The sequence below is a fragment of the Rattus rattus genome, chromosome X, assembly GCF_011064425.1.
Source record: "Rattus rattus isolate New Zealand chromosome X, Rrattus_CSIRO_v1, whole genome shotgun sequence".
NCBI classification, from domain to species: domain Eukaryota; kingdom Metazoa; phylum Chordata; class Mammalia; order Rodentia; family Muridae; genus Rattus; species Rattus rattus.
In genome coordinates, this window is record NC_046172.1 from 44896551 (window position 1) to 44913534 (window position 16984).

Consider the following 16984-nt stretch of genomic DNA (forward strand, 5'->3'; position numbering starts at 1 on the left):
TTAATTTGTATCCCATCCCTTTGGTCTTCGACGGGCAGAGAAGACCTTTGTATGTTGTGTTACCAGCTGATTTAAGTTTAAATGAAGTCTATAAAATTCAAGACGTGATGAGATCTGAACTTATATTTCTATAGTTAAGCATCTGATTGTTCAGTCAACCATATTGTGATTATTATTTTCCTCATACTATATGTATTTGGACTCTATCAACTTAATCTTAAATATGTAGATGCTGGTTTCTTCCATATTTCATTGTTAATATAATACATATTTTATAACAAGAGGAAATATTAACTAAGAGCCAATTCCTAAACTCTAAGTATGCTTTGTTTATCCTAGAATAGTCATTAACTTTTCAGATACTATTTATGTGAATTGAGATTACTATTTCTAGGAAAACATTTATTTGTACATTATAAGCTATTTTCTGATTCTGGAATGGTACCCTAGCTCTCCTTTTAAAGAAGAGTTTAATCTTGTGTTTATTTTCTTCTTTTTATTTGTTGTTTTGTTTATCTTGTTTTTGAGATAGGATTCAGGCTGGGCTGGCTTCAACCTCTCGATCCTCCTGCCTCAGCCTCTTGACTGCTGGGATTTTAGGCATATACACCAAAACCAGCAATTTCTTCTTTATTAGTTTCAGTGTATACATTAGTCCCACAAGAAATCTTATTGAAATTCTAAAGAGAACAAAAATATCACACAAGTGAAATAACTGAATGGAACTAAGAGAATACACATACACAGAAGAGGAAAATGTCGTTTTGTCTCTGATCTGAATTTGTTTGACCATTCATCCCATTACTGCTATAGCTGATGAAAAATAGAGGCAAAATATTAAATAGCTTAGATATCACACTATAGATTCCTATTCCCTATTCTGAAAAATTTTCCAAACATACATATGGTTATTAAAAATAAATCACAATGTAACTCTTAATAACAGAAGAAAGTTTTGTCAATGGAAGCAGAGGTTATTTCTTGCCTTATTGTGGATCTTTCCCACCTGATTATTCTGAACTAAGAAAGTAGCCAACAGTTTCAATTATCCTTATTAATAGGCCTTAACCTTGAGTTTCAGGGGTATTGTGGCTCTACAAAATAAATGAAAGGAAATAACAAAACAAATAAATCTGTTTTCTTGGGTGTGACTCTCAAGACATCCAGCATCCAAGGAGAAAGCCATAGATATTTAGATTCAGAGGACAGTCTCATATGCTAATATTAGTATACATTCACACATCTCGAAGGCATTGTTTGTCTTTGGTTTTTTTTAATTTTCATTCACTTGAAAATTTAAAAATGACTTTTGCTTTTTTTTTTAAACAAAGATAACTGCTCATCCAAAATGGCCTGACTTTATTAGAGAATTGGTGTGAAGAAAAATTTAACAATAATAAGTAATTTACAACCAAATAAATGAGGAACCTCTCCATTATTATTAGTTTAATTTAAACTCCTTTAAAACAGAATATGCAAAATCATAATTTTGCAAGTATGACATCCTTCATTAATTCTTTTTGTTTTTAATCACAATGTGTGCCAAAAAATTCAAATAGTAGAGAAAGAGAAGAAATAACAATTCCATGTATTTTTCTAAAAGAAACCAGCTTTACTATGAAAACTTTTAGAGTTTGTTAAGGACTTTACTTTCACTGATTTCAATATTGCTACTTTCATGAATTTCAATGTGACCTTGGAACAATATACAGAATTTTGAAACGTGAGGTGGTAGTAATTTAAAGTTGCAGTTATTTCTTTTGGTTCATTGCAGAGTGAAAACCTATGTTCTATGATAAGAGAATGAAAAGACTGTCAGAAGGAGTTATAACAATCTGACTTAAATAAGCAAAAGGAGAAGGAGAAAAAGCAGGAGAGTTAATTCTATTCTTAATTTGATGTGCCCTATCATAGTCAGATTTTGGTTTCATCCATAAAACATATCTTAAGAGAAAAAAAGGAGATCAAGTTTAATTTTCCATTCAGTATTATATCTTTTTTACAGTCTCAGAACATGAAATGTTTCTCAATTACAGATAAGATATTCATATATATATATATATATATTTATAAGGTATATATGGTTTATAAATATATATGTAAATTCCTTCTGTTCATTAGCAAATTTTCCTCTAATAGCCTCTCGTTCACAACAAACTCATTGCTTCTGAAACCTTCATTAAAGTAAGTAAAGTTACTTTTATTTTTCTATTTACTGCTTTCATTTATGTATCCCCCAGTGTTCATAAAATTGAAATTTTTCTCTTTTTAACACAAGGAAGCACTCTAAAAAAATTACTATGCTGTGTTCCCTCTACTACCAAAAAACAAACTCAAAAAAAAAAAAAACCTGCCCATGAACTTCAGAGTACTAAGTGTAATATTGATGTTGTAAATTTCAATCTTCATAATCTAAATGTTACCTTTCAAAAGGCATGCTGTGTCATTAAAAAAAAGAGTTAATGTGAAATGACCTTATTACATAGTGCATGAATATGTGGCAAAGTAATATGGATCTATCTTTACTAGTCAACGAGAGGTTAAATTTTGGGAGATCAGATGTGTTTTAGGTTAATATCAATTGGAAGGATGGAATCTTAATGTTAGCATAATGGGCAGTTTTCTATACTGCTTGCAGTATATGCTCCTGTTAACAACAATCCTTAGTCTACTCTTTCCACCAAAGTAGTGGAGATGTGTTCATATAATCTGCTATTTAATTACAACTTTTACATCTTCAGAATTTGAGGGAACCCAAATAGGAAAGTGGATGTATTCATTTTCCTCTGCTGGCGTTCAAGTTGTATTTTAAACTCAGACACTCTCAGATCTGTTCACAGTCAGTACAAGTGCATTTTACATAGTACTTCTCTTGAGTTTTGCTCACCCTCTTTTGACTTTGTATAATCTAGGATGTAGGTGACTCATGAGTAGGTGATGGGGGCGCTCCTTTTTTTCTTAGAATACTTACAATTATATATTTGGTTTTGCTTTGACTAGAAATAGGAAAATAGACAAATACAAGTGTACAAATGAGAAATTTTAACCTCGACTTATAATTTGTGTTTTATAGTCGTTTCATAAGTCTGTTGCTCTCTATGAGTATGCTCTCTATATATCCTGTAAAAATAAATTTATATGTTACATAGAAATTCAAGAAATTAAATTATTTATTAAGCTACAAATGTTTCTTCTGATTTCTATCTGATCATAGATGACAATAAATTAAATAATGTGTTGTTGGAACATATGTAAGTATGCTTGTTAATTTAATAACTCTTGTTATACTTTTCCTTCTCTTTCTTTGTACGTTGTTTAAGCTAGTAATTCTTAGGCCTAATTCCTGTGGTTGTGAGGAGAAATTTAAAAAATGCCCCTGTCGGTTGGGGAAAAAAGAAAAAAAAAACAAGTCTATTTGCATTCCTGCTTTATCCTTTACTGTTGGATTTGAAGAGATTTGAATCACTAATTCAAGTACTTTATCATTACCACATGAATGGTCTTTTCAAGGTAAAAATCCACATTTCCTTTGAGAAACAGAAATGAAAAGAATAAGAAAATGTCAGTCCTTTGCTGGCTTCCTTTCTTCTGGGTATTCTCTTTTCAAGGTGCTACTGACATGATGATCTTAACATATTGTCCCCTCTGAAAATATTTTACAGTGAACAAGGTCACTTGAATCATCTTGTTTTCCACTTTTAATGCATAGTCGTCCCAAAAAGGAAATGTCTTAAGTCATATTTGGTTTTTTAGTTGAAGATAAATAACCTTATTATTTCCTTATCAGACGTAGGGGTGGGGTTATGGAATGATGGTAAATCATTCCATCAAAAAGAAGCAGTCAAGAACCTCTTCGGCATGAATTAGCTGCTCATGCAGGATTCCTACCATAGGCAGACAGCTGTTTAAGAAACATTTTTCACCAATGAAGCACAGATAAATCATGAAGATTTAAAGTACTAGTTTCAAAGCACTCTGTAAGGTTACTTTAAGTTACACTTCAAAGAAATTAACATATTGAATTTTTCATACAGTCATTTCTACCTCATCTCATCTTTTTATTTTTTAATTTTCCCTTTTTTGGAATAGGGGGTTTGAAACAGTTTCTCTGTATAGCCCTAGCTGACTGGAACTTGTTCTGTTGACCAGGCTGGGCTCAATCTCAGAGAGATCCTCCTGCCTCTACCTCCCTGGGCCACCACTGCCCAGCTCTCAGTAGGATTTTTAAATGTGAGGAAATAACTTCTACTGAAAGTGTAAAATCCCATCAGGATTACTTGGCATTGTCTAACTTAATAGCATCTGTTAAATCACAAATTCCAGAATATAATATTTATTCAAAATATCAGTTGAATCCTCTATAGTTAAATAATCTGTTTTATAATTTACGTACTTCAAAAGGATACATATTTTTTTCTGGAATTTTCTATTATACTCATCTTATTGATGGAAGTTACATGATTAAAACAAAGAGAACATTTTACTTTTAGAAAATTCTTAATTCATGTTGGATGCACCTTTAACAACAAAATTAAAATGAAAAATATGGCAAATATTTAGAAAACTATGATACCAATGACCCAATCACTTATTGCTGTGAGCTTTATATTATATTATATTATTCACATATGGCCTCTAGGAGCTATTTGAACAAATCTCTTTACAAGGTAGTCTTGTGTAAATGTAGAATCCTATTTTGTATATAAGAGAGCAAGATCCAGTTCCAGATAATAGTGATCACTGCAATCTTGCTGACCGCTTAGCCAATAGGTGGCCAAACTAGGATTTTTTTTTTTAAATCATCCTTATGTCAGTTCATTTTGATTTGCACAACAGAAGACTTATATTTGAACAGTTATACATTGGACTTAAGATTTCACAAGACTTCAAAAATCTAAGTTAAAAATCAAACTTGAGACTTTATGGATAATCTTTACGATTTTGCTTATATGGTACAATGATACACGAATAAACTGAAGCATATATAAATAGGAATCTAGGAAAGGTGCTATACGGCAAATATCAAATGACTTGCTCATTTGACAAACACGTATGGAAGTTGGTTTTCCTTTAGCCAAAGAAGATAGAAAAAAAAAATACCAAGAAAAGACAAAATTCCCCATAACAAAGAGAACAGAATGTATAAAAATTTTCATAAAAAATCCAGAAAATTATAAACTTATGAACATTAATGACTGGCTTCAGTAAAGGAAACAGTCCTTAGAAACAGTGCATATGAATACAAATAGTGATTTTGGCATACTGTGACACAGAGAATTTATGAGTGAAGAAGTTGTACTTTTATAACATGAAGCTTAATAGTAATAAATGCTTCAAACCCTGGATATGTTTAGAATAACCTGAGGTTGAAAAATATCAGCAAATGTCAGAAATCTAGAAGCAACTAGCCACTGAGTTTGTTATTAATGTTTGTGTTTTCTCAGTGAACTCTGCAGAGAATACTCTGTAGAGATTAACCAAAATTGCAAACTGTACAACTCACATCAGCGGGTCTCAAAGTTTTGTCTCTAGAAGAGTACCCTGGAAACTTCTTGAGAAGTGAACATTCAAGAATGGCTGTATAGCTCAGAGGGCATTGTTATAAAGGCCCTGGATTCAAACTTCAGCATGAAATATTTCTACGTGGCAATTTACCCTGAACCTAAAAAGCGTAAAATTATCAAAATGTACTACAATGGGTTTCCCCAGGTCATTTTTATGGAAGCAGAGGGCCCATCAGTCCCTCCAGGGCCACTGTTGTATGTGTCTTTTCTCTCCTTAGAAGTGCTTTGGAATGTAAAATTAAGAATTGCAACATTGCCTGGGTTGTCCTCTTGGAATAATTCCCCCCAAAATGTAATATTCAAATTTCTGAGGGAAAATATTAACACTACAAAATTATACATATTTCACAATATTGGAAGAGAAAAACAAAGTGAAAACCAAAAAAAAAAAAAAAAAAAAAAGCACTGAAATCAAATATATGGCTTCAAAAAGTAATTGTGTCATTTAGCAGAAAACATAAACTAGTTAGCAGTTGTGTTTTTAAAACAAACCTTCCTTACAAAGGAATACACACATATTATCAGTTATTTTATCTATAAAGAAAAAGTACAACTAGACAGGAATACTGAAACACTGACTGTTAAAGTAGACATATAAATATCTAATTTGTTAAATTATTTAATCACCAATTTTCTCTCAAGATGATGATTTATTCAATAAATTACCTCTACAAGAAAACTTCCACTTTCCACATGTTCTTTAGCACAACCATAACTTGACAAACTGTGCCTACTCTCTCATGCCTGTAACCCTACCATTCACAATAATGAGCAAATGAGCTCCTGAATTCCAGGTGAGACCAGAGAGAAGGGAGGATGAGGAGGGAGAATAACTTATAGAATGTGTTCAAGCATTGATAGATATCTGACTCAATCTCAAAATAATTGAACTCTAGAAAATTTTATTTATTTATTTATTTTTAATTATTTATTTATTTGCCACATCTCAGTAAGTCCTTACATTAAAGATTCTCCTTGTGCTCGCTTCAGCAGCACATAAACTAAAATCGGAACACACAGAGAAGATTCTCCTTGAGCACCATCACAGCCACTGGGAACTCAGACATATGCTACTTATTACCTCTGGATATTTAGATCATATAATCTGAGCGACTGCTGTTTTAGCAGGTGCCATAAAACACAAAAGTATATTTATCCAGTTTCAGTATATTTGCTGCTTTCTATGTGAGGTGATTAGTTGCATGTAGGATTTTTCCTTCTTTGAAATTTAAAATAAATTTATTTATTTTATTATTATTATTTTACTTTTTCACTTTATATCCTGCTCACTGCCTCCCCCCAGTTACCCCCTCCCACAATCCTTCCCCCATCCCCCTCCAATTATCTGAGAGGGTAGGCACCCCTGCCTGGGCATACCCTCTTGCACTTGAGGTCTCTGCAGAGCTAGGCACATCCTCTCCCACTGAGGCCAGACCAGGTAGTAAAACACAGCCCACATACAAGTAACAGCTTTTGGGATAGCCTCTGCTCCAGTTGTTTTAGACCCATAAGAAAACCAAGCTGTACATCCACTACATATGTGTGTGTGTGGCGGGGGGAGTTAGTTCTAGCCCATGTGTGTTCTTTGGTTTGTAGGTCAGCCTCTGAGAGCCTCAAGAATCCAGGTTTATTGACACCATTGGTCTTCTTGTGGAGTTCCTATCCTCTTCTGGGTCACATCCCTTCCCCCATCTCTTCCATAAAGATCTCCAAGCTCCATCCACTGCTTGGCTGTGGGTCTCTATAACCATCTGAGTCAGCTGCTGGGTGAAGCCTCTCAGAGGACAGCCATGCTAGATTCCTGTTTGCAAGCATACCAGAGTATCATTAAAAGTGTCAGGGATTGGTGCTTGTGCATGGGATGGGTCACTAGTTGGGACAGTTATTGGTTGGCCATCCCCTCAGTCTCTGCTCCATTCTCTGTCCCTGCATTTCTTGTAGACAGGATACATTTTGGGTAGAAAGTTTTGTGGATTGAGTTAGTGACCCTCTTGTTAAATTGAAGTTCCTGCCAGGTTACAGATGGTGGCCTCTTCGAGTTCCATATCTACAAAGCTCTGAGTCACAGCTAAGGACACCCCTATTGAATTTGAATCTTAATACCATTTCAGCAGAATGATAACCCACAGAGCAGGAACAAACTGTTCATATTCTTTATTTCAACATTCAATCACTTGTTCTGACAATGTAGTATCAGTTATCTCACTAGATTGACTTATTTAATATTGTTCATATTTTGTTGTACTATAGTAGTTGTAAGAAACATTTTTGATGAATTATCTAAATCTCTTACTGCCAAAATGGGTACAGAAGAATAAAATTTCTGATTATTTTTAGAAGCAAAAGATAGGGGCAAATTTTACACATTGTGCTCTATTTCCTGAAATCCAAAACAGAACTATGTTTCTATCTACAATATCTCACATGCATACTTTTTTATTACTTAATTAGTTAGTTCTTTGATAATATATATAATTCATTTTGATTACTCTTCCCTCACCCTCTTTTATCACAGTCCTTCCTAAACTCTAGCTTCCTCCATCCTTCCCTACTAGTTTCTTTCTCAGACTCACGACTTTTGGATTGGTTTTGTGACTTGTGGATTGGTTTTGGATTGGTTTTGATATAGTTTAAGTGGGGCCAACTGTGTGAACATTGCATTGAGAGTATCCTTTGGAGACTGGTAGAGTCACCAGTAGATACACAACTGAAGTCACCTTTTCCCCTGAATTTGTAGTAACTGGTTCAGTAGTAAGTGGTAAGACTCTCTGAGCCCCTTCTTTATCCATACCTGGATATTGACAGACTTACTCTAATGCAGACACTCATTGGACTTAATTGATCTTGATGCCTTATACTACTATTGAAGTTGTGTGTTTTTAGGTCTAAAGAAAAATGCATTGTTTGATGCAATATTTTTATAAACAAATTAGATCTCTGATCCTGAGTTAGTATTTCAAAGATATGTAACCCTTAATATTTAAGGATAGTTTCCTTTCCTTTTTTTAAAATTTCTTTCTTTCTTTCTTTCTTTCTTTCTTTCTTTCTTTCTTTCTTTCTTTCTTTCTTTCTTTCTTTCTTTCTTTCTTTCTTTCCAAGATAGAATTTCTCATTATTTCTTTGTGTAGCCCTGGCTGTCCTGGAACTAGCTCCACAGAGCAGGTTGGCCTCAAACTCACAGATATCCGCCTGCCTCTGCCTCCCAAGTGCTGGAATAAAAGTCATTCACCACCACTGCCCAGCTATAAATACTCTTGTAATTTGTCATAAAATTGCCAACTCTAAAATGTGGTTTTTGAAGTTGGAAAAATGTCATTCAAATTCTAGTGACTTCCACAGTTATTGTAGGCCTTATTAACACCTAAAATTTATATTAGAATATTTAAAAAAAATAATCCACAGTAAATTTCATTAGGTGCAATAGAGATTTTGATAGTCATACACTAAACTGAAATAGAAAATATATCAATTTATTTTCACAATGTATTTTGGACTTCAGTAGTTCAGAACATCCAACTGTGACGATGGTAAGCTTTTAGTATTCTAAAATAGTGTATGCATATGTACAATGTATACAACTAAAATTAGTACCATGCAGAATAAATATTTTTAATATACATGCTACCTTAAACATCAGCTAGGAGTTTACAAGTTGATACACTCCATCAGGAAATTACTAAGCAATTATTTTTGTACAGGCTAAAGATTAGTTTCTGGGTTTCTATTCAATCAATATTTCTTTATGAACATGCATTTTATCTTAAAGGGTAGTCAGCTCATTTTGCTTTCCCTATAAAATTCTGTGATTTTTCTATTTCCCACACATCCCCTTGCATGCTGTCCCTGAATTATTTATTTATATAAATTGAAGAATGTATTGCACTCAGCAACTATCACAAGAAAAATCCATGCAAGCACCAAAGTTATTGCCATGAATTTCCTATCTTTCCGTCAAATTTATTTTCTTATGGCTGTAAAATAACTTATTTTTTCAGATTCCATTTAAATTATGTCCATAGTAAATAACATGTCTTCAGCAAAGGCTAACCTTAGGAATATGATTACTGATACAATTTTTATTTTAAGTTGCGTTCCTTACAGATTGAATACCCATGCTGATATGAAATAGAAACACAATAGAATTAAATAAATTCACAGCTACACTTTAAATATTCTGCACCAGGAAGTAACCTTTATTCATAGTTCTCTTCAAACCTGGCATCTGAATAACTCACTGTGTATCTTCACAAGAATGCTGGACAGGGTGAAAAATCAAAGAAAGGGGATAACAGGGATTTCTCCTGAGGTAGCATTGGAGATATGGATTTTTATGTTGCTATCTCTAAAGACAGCTATGGTTTGTAGATAATACTGCATAGCTGACTATAACAAATATAGCATACTTTGCATTCAGACTTTTACTTTTAAGAGTGAAGGAAATCTGTCACTAAATATGAATGTTACATATGTTAGCACTAGAGATAGCAATTTTGTAATTTGATCGCACTTGCCTTTATTTTTTTCAATAAGAAAAACACGCACACATGTGTGTGTATGTGTGTGCATAAAAATGTAGATGGGGATGGTTGAAGAACATTGTTTTAGAAATAAGCAAAGTTCTGCACTGTTATATTTTTATAAATTTAAGAATATAATCAAGAAATATACTTGCTAGATTCATGTAAGAATATCTGAGCATATAAAACAATGCAGTTTGTATAAGCACAAAGATATCTATGTTGAGATTAGGAATTAATGATAACTTTGGTGTGACTGCTTAAAATTTAAAAAAAAGCTTGGATGTTCAAACAACATTTTATTACTTGCCTAAAATATTTTGTATAATATTGAGAAAAGGTTTGAGAGTGGATTTTATGGGTGCAAATTTTAGAAAATAAACAGGATTATATGTCCAGTTGTAAAACGCTTTCAACATTATTATCTCACTGGTTAAATGGAAGGATATGATGACTTGAAAGACTTTTGTGAATTGAACAGTCCCACCAACAATAACAATAGCAAATAAAGCAATGTGAATAAATTGAGTATGCAAACTTCTTTTAATCAATGCCAATGTATCCTAAAAACAAAAAGACTCACTTTTGTTAGTATAATATTAGAGATAATTATCAATTCAATTTAGCAGCTGATGAATAAATACATATTCATATTTCTCATAAGAAAATATTCCAATATTTTGTCTTGGGAAAATTTGATTCATCACACTTTGAGCTAAAATTACATTTATTTTCTAATATAGGGAATAAGACAAGTTAATAACATACAATATTTTATTTAGTATTTATAGAATCAAGACTAACATATAAGTTATGTGAGTTTTACGTTTATAAGAAGTCCATTTGTACTTAACAGATAGCAAATGTAGGTAGCCTTTAGGATACACAAATTAGCAAATTTATGAGAAAGAAAAGAACTAGTGAAAACTATGTGCTAATTAGTATTATTCAGTATTTATATACTTTGCTCCTATATGTATACATATCACCCATTTATATGTACATTTAAATATTTTTTATACATATATCTCCCATACAGTAAAACTGTACTTGATTTAAGTAGCACCTTCGAAATCTACAAGGAGAAGTGTGAGTGTATTTGGGGACTAAATAGTAGAAAGACACATTCGAATGCCTCTTTCAGATTCAGATGAGAATATTAAAGAAGATCATAGTCCCAGAAAAGATGTGAAATTTTTCACACATGCTTTCCTAAGTACAGCAAATTCTAAGTACAGTAGGTTCTATGATCTCCTAACTGAGAAAGAATAAGAATATAATATCCTTTACTGGAGGTGAGCATTGTGACACAAAGATCAGAAAAAGAATCTTAATTTTAAAATAGGAGCTATTGTACTGCAGCACTATTGGGGGGGTAGTCAAGGTAATGAACTTACATAAATGCTGCTGTTTATTTTATATTTGGAAAAACATTTCTTCCAAGAGGCAAAGGGTTATTAAAATGAAAACCTAATACTGGTATATCACAGATGTCTCTATACCCATGGTAAGTATTACTGCTTCTTAATGATGCACACTTATTCTGCATTTTGAACATCTGTGTAAGAGTTTGTAGTTATTACTGTATCAGTTGTGCCCAAAGGAAATGCAAAACCAAGGGTGGGTGGATAGAGTTGCTCAAATCCCATTATAGATATTTATTTGGGAAACAAAAAGAAGATTTAATATTGATAAAAATATCAAAAATGAAAAACTGACTCCTACAAATTGACCCTCATGCACTATTCTTTCACTCAGCTCCAAGTTGTTCTTTAGAGTATTCTTGGGGCAAACATGCTGTCTTCCTTTGTTTTTCTTATACTGAATAGAAGAATTTGGCTATATTTCCACTGTAGACTACCCTCTTTGGGTCATTTCTCTAATCCATGTCTTAGAAAAACAATAAGGAAAACACAAGTAAACCTTTATATCTCCCCACTCTACAGATACACAGAAAAGTAAACTCTTTCCTTCTAATCTTCTGAGCGTCCTTCTTCTGGGCAGGCAGTTTGTCATATAGATACCATCCCAGGTAAAGTTTGTGGTTATAGATTTCCTGTGACAGTGGTGTCAACACATGAACTGAGTAAGCTCAGAGAAAGACTCTGGGGAAATTAGTTGAACCTCCATGGTAAGAGGCTGAAAGTCTGATTTTTAGTTTTCTTAGCCCATATCTGCTTAGGAGGCCTAAGAACAAATATTCTGCCTTGCATAGACTTATGTTAATCAAGTACTTAAGATGCTGTCTTCAAAACAGATGATGATTATTAATAGCAATCAGGGAGATCAAAATGTTCTTGTTACCTTGTAGGAACGTGAAGTCATAATCAGAAGTATATTCAGGAAATGTCAAATCATAAAGAAGAAAGTTAATAGAAAGATTCATCTGTCTTTACCACTGAGAGATACTTGCTATTCTACATCTAAAACTAGAAAGAAAAAAAAAACAAACAAACCACCAATTCTGATTATATCCTTCTGGATGTGTTGATGCCTTTGCCCTCCCATTAAACAGCAGAAACTTACTTTGGACCACGTAACCGTGTCTGAATCTCCTTTCCTGGGATATTAAAATTAACAACTTTCTATTTGTAAATCTCTTCCTGTCCAAGATGTTTTTCTTAAGCATGCTGTCTATTTTGAGTCTTGAAAAATAACCTCAGCCATCAACTTTTGAGTCATATGTCTTTTGCTTGTTGCTAAATAAGCTCAATGCACCAGTAAGATGCATACATTTGAGCTGGTTACACTGATAACTGACTAAAACACTATAGCTCTCTTTTATATCTTAAACTGTAAAGAACATCAGAACAATGTTGCTAGAGTTTGCTTTCATATTTTCATAGAAGAGAGTTACTCGTTCCTTTGTTCAGACCATCTAATCCCTTGGAGATTACTTTTGCCACTGTGGCTATTCTGCTAACTTAACAATGTGAAAATCCTATTATGAACAGCAGAACATGTCAAAGAGCATATAGATAATGTTGTTTAAGTTGAGGGATCTTCTCTGTTTTATGAGACCTTCTTTTTTTTTTAAAGATTTATTTATTTATCACATACAAGTACACTGTAGCTGTCTTCAGATACACCAGAAGAGAGCATCAGATCCCATTACAGATGGTTGTGAGCCACCATGTGGTTGCTGGGAATTGAACTCAGGACCTCTGGAGAGCAGTCAGTGCTCTTAACCTCTGAGCCATCTCTCCAGCCCTTATGAGACCTTCTTTAAGCCCAAATTTTATATCTGTAAAAAAAAAGTTAAACAGTGGAATCTTCTGTGGAGATGAGTTGCAAAGTTTTCTTCTTGCTTCATTCATCTTTACATCAAAGGCAGGCATACTAGGTAATCATATCACATGGTATACCTTAACCATGAGTCTTACTCTCTGATCGAGGGTAATGTAAAATGCAGAGGGTGAATGAGAAAATTGATACATGCAATTACAATGTTAATGGAAGGAAATAACTAGCTAGAAAGATTCATTTACATAGGATGAATATTCGAGGCTATACATAATAGGGGTTATTATGACTAAACCTACAATCAAGAGAAAAAGACAGCCAATGTCTTAGTTTCTTTTCTAGTGCTGTGATGAAACACCATGACCAAGGCAACTTATAAAAGAATGCATTTGATTGATGGTTTCTTACAGTTTCAGAGGGTTAGTTCATTTTTATAATGGGAGGAAAACTGGCAGGCAGGCATTGCACTGGAGTAGAAGATGAGAGCTCACATTCTGAACTGCAGGCAGCAGGCAGCTGGAAAGCAACTGGACCTGGCATGTGCTTTTGAAATCTCAAAGCGCACTCCCAGTGACACACCTCCTCTAACAAGACCACACTTCCTAATCTTTCCTCAACAGGTCACCAACTGGGACTAAGTATTCAAATATCTGAGCCTATGGGGGCCAGTGTCATTCCAACCAGCACAACTAGGAAAGGAGTAGACATTAACTGCTGTTCAGTTTTTAAAATGAGGTAACATGGACTGTGAAAAAGAAAAGGAAGAGTACTGTTACTAAGTTTTATAAATTCAGGAGTGAGAAAAGGAGAAGGAGGTGGAGAGGGAATGGGATAAAGGGAGGGAAAGGAAAAGGAAGAAAAAGGGAGAAAGGGAGAAGACATCTCCATTGATAGCTTTGTATCACATATCACATAGTACATGCTAAATTAAGTCACTCTTATTATTTATTAGGTCCACATGAAAACATATTTGTTTTAAAGTTGTTTTATATAGGTATTAAGCACACATATATAACATACCTTTATTTAATATTTTTATTTTGTCTTTCTTTTCCAAAATGTGATCTAGTTGAAGTTTATTAGTGACATTCATAAAAGTCTTCTACAGCATGTAATGAAGAAGACATATTCTTTCATGTCTTCATATTAAGTATGGAAAACAAACTATGAAAGCCAAACAAATACTCAAAATATGGACTTGACTGTTCAATTTGAGTCATATATTAATCTTGCTCTCATAGCTCCTGGTGGTAAGGGTAGTAGTAAAGTGCTTGTTGTGGCTTTCAGCCACATAAGAACAACAAAGCCAAGCAACCGGAGCTTACAGCGACTAAACCACTACCCAAAGACTACACATGGACTGACCCTGGACTCCAACTTCATAGGTAGCAGAGGATGGCATTGTTGGGTAACAATGGAAGGAGAATCCCTTAGTGTTGCCCAGTTTGGACCCCAAGTATAGGGGAATATCAGGGGAGGGGCTGATGTGGAAGGTGGAAGGGGAGGGGAACACCCTCAAAGAAGAAGGGGAAGGGGATAGGATTCGGATCTTACATCCGAGAATCAGGAAAAGTGAATAACTTTTGAAATGTAAATAAAAAAATTAAAAAAAAAGAATGCTTGTGTACTATCACCTTTGAACTAACAGTCTCTTCTCTCACTTATCGAAGACATGGAAGCAAAGGGTAAGTAAACAAGTAAGGACTTGGCAAAACCTAACAAAGATATATTAACTTAGATCCCTATAGCTCTACAGCAAACTACTCCAGAATGATTGATGTACAACAGTCACCACTTCACTGCTGCTCAAGTGAACTGATAATGAACAACTCGAAGCAACTAGATAGTTCTTCTTTTAGTCCCTGACATTCAATTTTGGTCATATTGGAAGTGGGGATGGTGTCCTTTGGAAACTTACCTGGGATGGAATGATAATTTTAGTTATCAGCTTCTCTGGGTATGTTGGAGGGTCTATTCTTCACCTGATGCCTACACAGGTTCTCTCTTTGTGGTCTCTCTAGGTGATTACTAGTCTCGTGTCAACCTGAGTGTCACTATATTGCAATAGTGAATTCAGTCATGAATTCTTGATGCTCCGGAAGACTCTTAGCACATTTTATTAATTCAAATAAACAAAGACAGAAAGTAAGATTCCTTATGAAAAGGAGACATGCATGCACATGAGTTCAGGAAAGCACAGCTTATGGTGGCTTTTGTTGAAGACTGACAGAATCAACAGAGGCATGATGTATGGAGCTAAAGCCTGTTTTGATCCTAGGTAATTGCCCCAGCTCATGGTATATGCAGACTGTTTTTGTTAGACACCATTTACTATTGCCTTTAACAGCTCAACAAACCTGTCTAATCTGAACTGCCCATTATTCCCACCAAATTTAAAACATACACACGTGCGTGCATGCACATGTACATACATACACACACACACACAGAGGAAAAACCCTCTCTCCCTTCTTTCCTTTCTTGTGGACAAGGTTTCTTGCTTACCATTCTTACAGAGGAAAATAAAATGCTCACTGACTAGGGAGAACTCTATACAGTCTTTTTACTAGTAATAAACTAGTGCTGAATCTCCATTGGCAAAGACACTGAGAATAAGTAAGTCTCTATATAAATAAAGATATAGAGATGCATAGGGTTAATTTATTCCTTTCTGAAGTCTCCAGAACTGGGTAGAAACCACAGATAGAGTTTTCCTGCCAAGAGGTGACCCTAACCCTTTGAACAGGTTGAAGTTATGTTAAATACTCATTAGCATTTCTTTGATCAAATGTATATTTTCCTCCTATTCACAACTTTTTCAAATGCAAATATGTGCTTAAACTTTAGCCACAGAGCCTCAACTGGGAGAACGTCCACAGAATGTTTAAAAATGCAAATCAGCACCTCTGAAAAGAAAGAATGACCCTTCCCTTGACTTCACTCTTTTGTACACAGCAGCAAGTAGTGGGAAGTACAATTAAATGAAATGTCTCTGAACTCTTCCATCAAGAATATGTGTATTACCAACTGAACTGCAAGCGCCTATCTTTGAGAAGTCATAGAAAAATGCCATGTGTGCCCCAAGAGATTCCAAATGTAGCACGAATATACTTAAACTGAGATACCATTAAGAAAAGGCCAAACCGCTGTTCTTACAGTCCTAATACACACTTTTGTTTAAAATTCAGTTAAGTCACTTCACTCTTCAGATAATTTGTAAAGTAAACATGAATTATGAAATCAGATGAAGGTAGAAGCTAGGAATACATGACCCATGTTGCTTTATCCAGAAAAAAACTATTAATTCAAGAGAGGATGTCATTAAGAGGTTAAAATTTACAAATGCAAATAAATATGTCCATGCTAATTAAACATCGCCAAGGAATGCATTGAGTACAACATAACTACTTATAGAAAAGAGTAAGTTAGTTCAGTGATCTCTTGCAGTGAGAAGACTATCCATTCTTATCTGCTTTTAAGATTTATTTTCTTTATTTTAATGTTTGTTTTCTGTTATATTATTCTATACTATAATGATTCAAAAACAAGAAAAGTCACATTTTTAAAAAATTATGCTCAGAAGGGTTGGAGAGATGGCTTAGTGGTTAAGAACATTGCTACTCCTCCAGAGGATTTGGGCTTTAGGCTCAGAACCCATAT